Source organism: Echiichthys vipera (genome assembly GCF_963691815.1).
Source record: "Echiichthys vipera genome assembly, chromosome: 22".
NCBI classification, from domain to species: Eukaryota; Metazoa; Chordata; class Actinopteri; order Perciformes; family Trachinidae; genus Echiichthys; species Echiichthys vipera.
In genome coordinates this window covers 2082608-2091524 of record NC_139847.1, presented here as the reverse complement: position 1 = coordinate 2091524, position 8917 = coordinate 2082608, and positions in this window count along the sequence as shown.

The following is an 8917-nucleotide window of genomic DNA, read 5'->3' as shown; positions in this document are numbered from 1 at the left end:
CGAGCGCAACTTTAATGTTTCTGAATAATTCAAAGAAGCACGCGAGAGAGAGAGAGAGAGAGAGAGAGAGAGAGAGAGAGAGAGAGAGACAAAAGAAAAAAGACGAGTGAACTAAAATGAACTCCCACAGAGCTGCTGATGTTTGTCGGCATCGTCCTGGTTCCCCCGACAAAAACCAACGGGATTCGATTTCGACAGGAAATAACGTTTACGATACTTTTACAAAACTACGTGGTTAGGTTTAGGCAACTAAACTACGTGGCTAGATTTAGGCAACTAAACTACTTGGCTAGGTTTAGGCAACTAAACTACTTGGTTAGGTTTAGGCAACTAAACTACGTGGTTAGGTTTAGGCAACTAAACTACTTGGCTAGGTTTAGGCAACTAAACTACTTGGTTAGGTTTAGGCAACTAAACTACTCGGTTAGGTTTAGGCAACTAAACTACGTGGTTAGGTTTAGGCAACAAAGCTACTTGGCTAGGTTTAGGCAAATAAACTACTTGGTTGGGTTTAGGCAAATAAACTACTTGGCTAGGTTTAGGCAACTAAACTACTCGGTTAGGTTTAGGCAACTAAACTACTTGGTTAGGTTTAGGCAACAAATCTACTTGGCTAGGTTTAGGCAACTAAACTACGTGGTTAGGTTTAGACAACTAAACTACTTGGCTAGGTTTAGGCAAATAAACTACTTGGCTAGGTTTAGGCAACTAAACTACTTGGTTAGGTTTAGGCAAATAAACTACTTGGCTAGGTTTAGGCAACTAAACTACTTGGTTAGGTTTAGGCAACTAAACTACTTGGTTAGGTTTAGGCAACTAAACTACTTGGTTAGGTTTAGGCAAATAAACTACTTGGCTAGGTTTAGGCAAATAAACTACTTGGCTAGGTTTAGGCAACTAAACTACTTGGTTAGGTTTAGGCAACTAAAGTACTTGGTTAGGTTTAGGCAACTAAACTACTTGGTTAGGTTTAGGCAACTAAACTACTTGGTTAGGTTTAGGCAACTAAACTACTTGGTTGGGTTTAGGCAACTAAACTACATGGTTAGGTTTAGGCAACTAAACTACATGGTTAGGTTTAGGCAACTAAACTACTTGGTTGGGTTTAGGCAACTAAACTACATGGTTAGGTTTAGGCAACTAAACTACTTGGTTGGGTTTAGGCAACTAAACTACATGGTTAGGTTTAGGCAACTAAACTACATGGTTAGGTTTAGGCAACTAAACTACTTGGTTGGGTTTAGGCAACTAAACTACATGGTTAGGTTTAGGCAACTAAACTACATGGTTAGGTTTAGGCAACTAAACTACTTGGTTGGGTTTAGGCAACTAAACTACATGGTTAGGTTTAGGCAACTAAACTACATGGTTAGGTTTAGGCAACTAAACTACTTGGTTGGGTTTAGGCAACTAAACTACATGGTTAGGTTTAGGCAACTAAACTACTTGGCTAGGTTTAGGCAACTAAACTACTTGGCTAGGTTTAGGCAACTAAACTACTTGGTTAGGTTTAGGCAACTAAACTATTTGGTTAGGTTTAGGCAACTAAACTACTTGGTTGGGTTTAGGCAACTAAACTACATGGTTAGGTTTAGGCAACTAAACTACTTGGCTAGGTTTAGGCAACTAAACTACTTGGCTAGGTTTAGGCAACTAAACTACTTGGTTAGGTTTAGGCAACTAAACTATTTGGTTAGGTTTAGGCAACTAAACTATTTGGTTAGGTTTAGGCAACTAAACTACTTGGTTAGGTTTAGGCAACAAATCTTCTTGGCTAGGTTTAGGCAACTAAACCACTTGGCTAGGTTTAGGCAACTAAACCACTTGGCTAGGTTTAGGCAACTAAACTACTTGGTTAGGTTTAGGCAACTAAACTACTTGGTTAGGTTTAGGCAACTAAAGTACTTGGTTAGGTTTAGGCAACTAAACTACTTGGTTAGGTTTAGGCAACTAAACTACTTGGTTAGGTTTAGGCAACTAAACTACTTGGCTAGGTTTAGGCAACAAAACTACTTGGTTAGGTTTAGGCAACTAAACTACTTGGTTAGGTTTAGGCAACTAAACTACTTGGTTAGGTTTAGGCAACTAAACTTCTTGGTTAGGTTTAGGCAACTAAAGTACTTGGTTAGGTTTAGGCAACTAAACTACTTGGTTAGGTTTAGGCAACTAAACTACTTGGTTAGGTTTAGGCAACTAAACTACTTGGTTAGGTTTAGGCAACTAAACTACTTGGTTAGGTTTAGGCAACTAAACTACTTGGTTAGGTTTAAGCAACTAAACTACTTGGTTAGGTTTAGGCAACTAAACTATTCGGTTAGGTTTAGGCAACTAAACTACGTGGTTAGGTTTAGGCAACTAAACTATTTGGTTAGGTTTAGGCAACTAAACTACTTGGTTAGGTTTAGGCAACTAAACTACTTGGTTAGGTTTAGGCAACTAAACTACTTGGCTAGGTTTAGGCAACTAAACTACTTGGTTAGGTTAAGGCAACACATCTACTTGGTTAGGTTTAGACAACTAAACTACTTGGTTAGGTTTAGGCAACTAAACTACATGGTTAGGTTTAGGCAACTAAACTACTCGGTTAGGTTTAGACAACAAAACTACTTGGTTAGGTTTAGGCAACTAAACTACTTGGTTAGGTTTAGGCAACAAAACTACTTGGCTAGGTTTAGGCAACTAAACTACTTGGTTAGGTTTAGGCAACTAAACTACTTGGTTAGGTTGGGGCAACAAAACTACTTGGCTAGGTTTAGAAATTAGCATTGTTAGCTACCGACAGCGGGTACAAACAGCCGTTGCCTTTTCTTCACTTTAATCTTCACCAATCAAACGATGATGATGATGATTTTTGAAGCTTCAATGCAACAACAGACGCAAAAAGCCTTTTTTACGACACGTAAAAGCTTCAAAAAAGGGAAATACGGAATAAAAAGGGAAGGAAGGGAGGAAACTAAACAGGAAAAAGGAAGAAGGGAGGAAACTAAACAGGAAAAGGAAAAGAGGAGATGGAAAGGGAAACAAAGGGGGAGGGAAAGCATGGAACAAAGATGGACGCAGAGGTCTCAGGCGTCCCGAGTGCTTGAGTGTTCGTGGATGAAATATTCAGCAGCAGCGAGAAGTGGAGAGAGCTGCCGTCGTCCCCAGAAAGCTTTTATAAAAATAGATTTAAAATCTAACAAATCATTCATGCTGTTGTCACGAGGAGACGTCGTGGTTTTTAATCTTACACACTTTCAAACAACAGAGAAACGACTCCATAATAAAGTAACGCCGACAGTCAGCATCAAAATAACCAAACCATACAGTTCCCGTGAAAGTGGGAAGCAGGGACGGAAATACTTAAAAGAGAGGAAGGAAAGAAAGAAAGAAAGGAAGCTAAATGAATGAAAAGCGAATACAGGAACGTTAAAGAAGACAGAAAAGTAAAAACAGATAAGACAGGAAAAGACATGAAAGGAAAGAAAGGGACAAGGAAGCATGGAAGGACATGAAAAGACGGATGATAAAGAAACGAGATGAAGAGAAAGAAAGAAAGAGAGAGAGAGGGGAATCAGAAAGGTGCAAAAGAGAAGGAGAGGAAACCAAAAGAAGACACGAGACGGACGAGTAGAAGAGGAAAGGAACAGTAGAGACAGGAAACAGGAAACAGGAAACAGGAAACAGGAAGATGACTCTTGTGTTTTTAGCTTCACTGAAGTTCTGAACATCGTAGACGGGTTCGAGTCGGGGCGGGGGGGGGACGCAGGTCCGTGGGACGTCCTGTGAACAGATTCGAACCCTTGTGTTCAAAAGTCCGGTCCAACCTCCCGGACCCGCGTCAGTCCGCCACAGCGGGCGACTTCCTGCAGCACCCCAGAATCCCTCCCCTCCTCTTCTTCATCCTCTTCTTCATGGTGCGCGCTCTCGGGCTGCCGTCGGAGCACACGGACTTCCTCAGGGTCCGGATGTGTTTCTGCTGCTCCCGGATCTTTGACTCCAGGTGGGACTGGATCGCCGTGCCCAGGGACTCCAGGTCCACGGAGGCGCCGTACACCTCCCACGTCCTCCCCTGTTTGTCCCACGCCACCTCCTGCGGCTTCGTTGTCTCTTCTCCGTCCTCTTCCCCCTTTGCAGCTTCCTCCACCTCTTGCTCCTCGTCCTCCCAGATGCTGTCAGCACTTCTGTCTCGGTTTTGTCCGAGTCGTAGCCCCGACATGAGGCCCGGGCTCTGCTGGAGGCTGTACGTACGCAGACAGGCGGGCAGGGAGCTGGCCCGGTCCGTCACAACAGAGGGAAGCACCGACTGGCTGCGCAGCTCGATGTCGATCTTGCAGACGTGCTGGAAAGGCGGCTGCCCGGCGGGGATGCAGCGCAGTGACGGGACCGTCGGGGAGATCAAACTACCAGACTGACAGCTGGGAGAGCCAATCAGGGAGGAGGAGGAGGGAGCTCCCCCGTGTATGCCAGAGCCGGAGGAAGCCGAGTGTTCGACCACCACCGCCTCCACTTGGACGCCCACCTCTCGCCGCTCCCCTCCCTGCAGATGGAGCCTCTCACTTGGGTCGGTCATGGTCGCCGTCTCCCTCAGTGTCTTGGAGCTCGCTGCAAAAGTGGAAAGCTGAGGACTGAGGGGAGATGAAGGAGGGACAGAAGAAGGAGTCCTTGGATTATATTTCTGCTTCCCCGTCTCCTGCTTCCTCTTCTCTTCCTTCTCGTTCCTCGCCCCCGTTGGCGATGGGATGTGGCTGCCAGTGGTGATGGCATTTGCATCTCCCAGGGGACTTGGTTCGCTCAGCGGGGCGCCGAGTATCCTCCTGTCTCCCGGCGACCGTCCTACACTGTCAGTCAAATCTGCCCCTTGCACGGCCCCCTGGGAAAACACCGGGGCTCCAACAGATGTCACGTTGGTCTCAGACGGTTTCAAATGTTCTTCCTCTGCGGTCTTCGCTGATGTCTTCGTGATGGAGTCAAATGTGAGACCCTGAGTTACACTGGGAGTATCGGGTGTCCTGCTGGCGTTCGGTGCAACTGCTGCAGGCTCCGGTGTGGATCCTCCCATCATTGTCAACGCAACAGTGGTTCTGGTTTTGGGGCTGGAGGCGGCCAGAGGAGCCAGCGGGCCTGAAATCACAGCAGAACCAGCGATTGAGAAACATGTTAGAGCTAGAGATGTTCTGATACCATGTTTATTTTGTCCAACTGAAGCAGCTACACGAGCCATGGAGGCACACATGACAACCTACTTACCTCATACCAGGGTTAATGTGACGCAGCACAGCTTCCAAACCTGCAGAACCAACCGTATTAAACCTCAACTATTTCTTAAGGAAAATGTAATTAATGCAAAATTACCTGGAGCAGAACCAGGACTCCTCTGGACCTCCCTGTTCGGTCCAGCCGGACTAGAACCAGGAGTTTTGCCAGGACCAGACTCTGGACTCTCACTTCCTGAGTTTGGTTGAGGAGAGAGCGTCAGATCTGCCAGAGCTGACTTTGAACTGGACTGACCTGGTCCAGGCTGAGAAGAATCAGAACCAGCTTTGAGATCTGGACTGGGTTTAGCACTGGAGCTTGCAGCCTTGAGGTTGTTGTCTTTGGACCCAGACAGACCAGTTCTAGAGGACAATGGGGAGATGGATCCAACAAGATCCGTCTTAGAGCCAGAGGACACCAGAGAAGGTTTAGAAGTGGAACGGGTCGGAGCGGGTTTAGAACTCGAAAGGACACCAGAATTAGAGCTGAGATCCAACTCAGAGCCCGGTTTAAGACCTGGACTGGCTTTAGACTCTGAAGGAGTTCTGGGGTTGTCCTTTGATCCCGTGCCAGATTTTGCACCCCCATCAGTCTTGGACTCTGGACTTGTTCTGCTTGCTTTGATTTCAGTTTCCGTTTTAGGATCAAGGCTTTCTCTGGAACCCGTCCCGGACTTACAACCGGGACTGGCTTTGGAATTGGAGCCAGTTTTGGAGTCCAAGCTGTCCTTGGACCCCCAGCTGGTTTTGGAAGCAGAGCCACTTTTAGAGTCCAAACTATCTTTGGACCCCATTGTGGTTTTAGAGTCAGGACTGGCTTTAGACGCTGAGCCAGTTTTAGAATCCAGACTGTCCTCGTTTGTCGTTGTGGCTTTAGAATTTGAACTGGATTTGGATCCAGAACCGACACTTGAATCTTTACCATCAAGATTCTCCTTGGACCCTGAGGCATTCCTGTTGCTGGTCCCAGAAGCCTTCCTCTGGGTGGATGGTTTGGGACTTAGAGAACTCGGTACAGGAGTCTTGGTGCTGAGCAGTACCAGTTCAGCCATTGGACTTGCTGATTTGGGTCCTACAGGGATCATCTCAGGAATATGAGTCCTTGAATCAGGTCTGGTGCTTGCTGGGTCTGGTTTTGGGGTTTTAGGGATCATTGTTGGGGTTCGATTTTTGGGATTGATGGCGTTTGAATCCTCTTTCTGATTGTTGGCGTTTGGGCTCATGGAGGGTTTAGGACTTAGAGAACTCGGTTCAGGAGTCTCGGTGCTGAGAAGAACCATTTCAGCCCTTTGATTTGGCGGTTTTGGACCAACGGGGGGCATCCCAGAACTTTGATTTCTCGAGTCCTGTCTGGTGCTTGCTGGGTCTGGTTTGGGGGTTCTAGGTACCATTGTTGGGGTTTGATTTTTTGGACTGATAACGTTCGAATCTCTTTTCCGATTGCTGACGTTCGGGCTTATGGGAAGCTGTAGCGTCTTTGGCGTCTGTGTCTCGAGAGCGATTTCTTTTCCGTGTATTTGCATTTTTGGGCTAACTGATATTTTGTTTGTAGTCTTTGGTGCCAGTGCAACATGCGGTTTTGGGTTTGAGACACTTGCAGGTTCGGCCTTGTGTACTTGTGTTTTGACTCTTTCGGTCATTCGAGGGCTGCTAGCGATGGTCGTTTGTTCCACCCGGTGGGGTTTTGGACTCGCCATGTTGATGTGCGTGTGTGTGTTGGGGCTGAGCGTAGGCGTATGTTTGGGGTTTGGGGATTTAAGCCTTTGCTCGCCCCTGCTGTTCAACGCCTCGGTTGTTGGCGAGCGAGACAAAGCTGGAATTTTGCTTTTCTGTCGTGATGGATCATCTCTTTCCCCCTGTGACATCACATGGGTCGCCAGGGGGCTTGCTGACTTGCCAGTTTCCGTAGTAACAGCTGCTTTCGCCCCACCATCCTTTCTGTTCCCCCCGTGCAGCTTCGGGGGCCCGGGGGCTCCACGGGGGTTGCTTGGCGACATCAGGGTGAGGTTGAGGTTGAAGTTGGGCTCCGACCCCCAGTTGGCGTTGGGCTCTGTGGTGCCGAGGGCGTCCGTGAGACTCGCCTCCTCTGGAATCGGGCCTTCTGATCGGGCGACATCCTTCCTGCGCTTTGTAATATTTGGGGAGGTTTCCATGGTGATGGTGTTTTGTTTTGTGGCGAAAGTCGGCGCCTGTTTGAACAGGTGGAGAAACAAATGATCAATAAAAGTCGACTGCACACGTCCCATTCATCAGACGTGCGTACGCGTAACATCGTATCTCATATTATCATGGACGCACTTTGGCAGTTCTGCTCTTTCTGAGGCTTCTGTTTGAATCTACTCTGGATTTTCCTGCCGGACGCAACATTCAGGACCCGACACTAAGTAAGAAATGTCAGTAACGGTAGTTCTTTGTAGTCTGGATCAAAGGAAAGATGAATGAACTTATTATAAATCCATTTAAGACAGAGTTATGACTCTGGGTAGTGATTGAGTATCTTATGTTTTGGTGATTTAATGAGATTTAATAAGGAAACAGCAGCAGTGGGAAAAGTATTCAGATACTTTACATAATTAAAAGTTTGTTACTTACAAGGAGCAGTTCTGAATTCAGAACATTAATAAGTAATAACAGCAAAATCTACCTTATTATGAAAAGTACTAATTTTGCAGAATGGCTCCTTTCACATTGTTAATAATTATTATATTATTTTTTATTATTCTTTCACTTACAAAAAGCTTTTTCATGAGCAAATTTAGGCTTTTTACTAAACTCCTGGGTAGATTACGGCACCATATGATAGATGCTGAAATACGTTTGCAGAATATGAATCAGCTGACAAATATATTTGACTAAAAAGTGATGAAAGTGCAATATTTGCCTTTGAACTGTAAAAGAATAAAGAAGCATAAAAAAGGAAAACACCAAACATTTGTATTTGACATCACAGTGAAATAACCGTGACACATGAATAAAATCTAAATTAAAGCATTAAAGGGAAGGTTTTAGTAAAAATCACCAAAGAGAAACTTCATTTCTATCAGAAATCAGAGTTAAATCATATTAACTGACCTATTCAGGGTCGACAGACACCAACGCCGCTCCGTCGGTCGATGGTGGAAAATCCCGTCATGGCGTTCGACGACGGAGTGAGAGGAGAAAGCTTCAGCTGCCCTCCTCCGTGGAGCTGAACCCGACGACGCATTTATGAATAAATAAAAGGAGGAGGGAGAGAGGGAGGAGATCTTCATCATCAGGTTTTCTCCCTCTTCATCTTCCTACTGTTCCTCTTGCATCTCCTCTCGTTGTTTCCAGATGAAAAAGCTGTTTTCATGTTGACATTTACGCCGTGTGGAAAAAACACGGCACGCTCATTTATTTCACTGAAACCACAGAAAAAAGACACTTTACACGGCAACGTTATCGCACGAGAAGGCGTTTAAACGTCACGTCACCTCTTTTTAGGTTTAAAAATCAAGTTTTTACAAACTCAATCATTCCACATTTCTTTTTTTATTTCTAATATTTGTTTTATGGCTTTTGCATCTTAAAATTGTTGTTTAAGCATTTTTAACTTGTTTTTTTGGGTCTTGGAATACTTGTTAAAATACTACGACTTTTAGTGTCAATTTTACGACTTTTAGTGTCAAAATACTACGACTTTTAGTCTTGAAATTCTACGA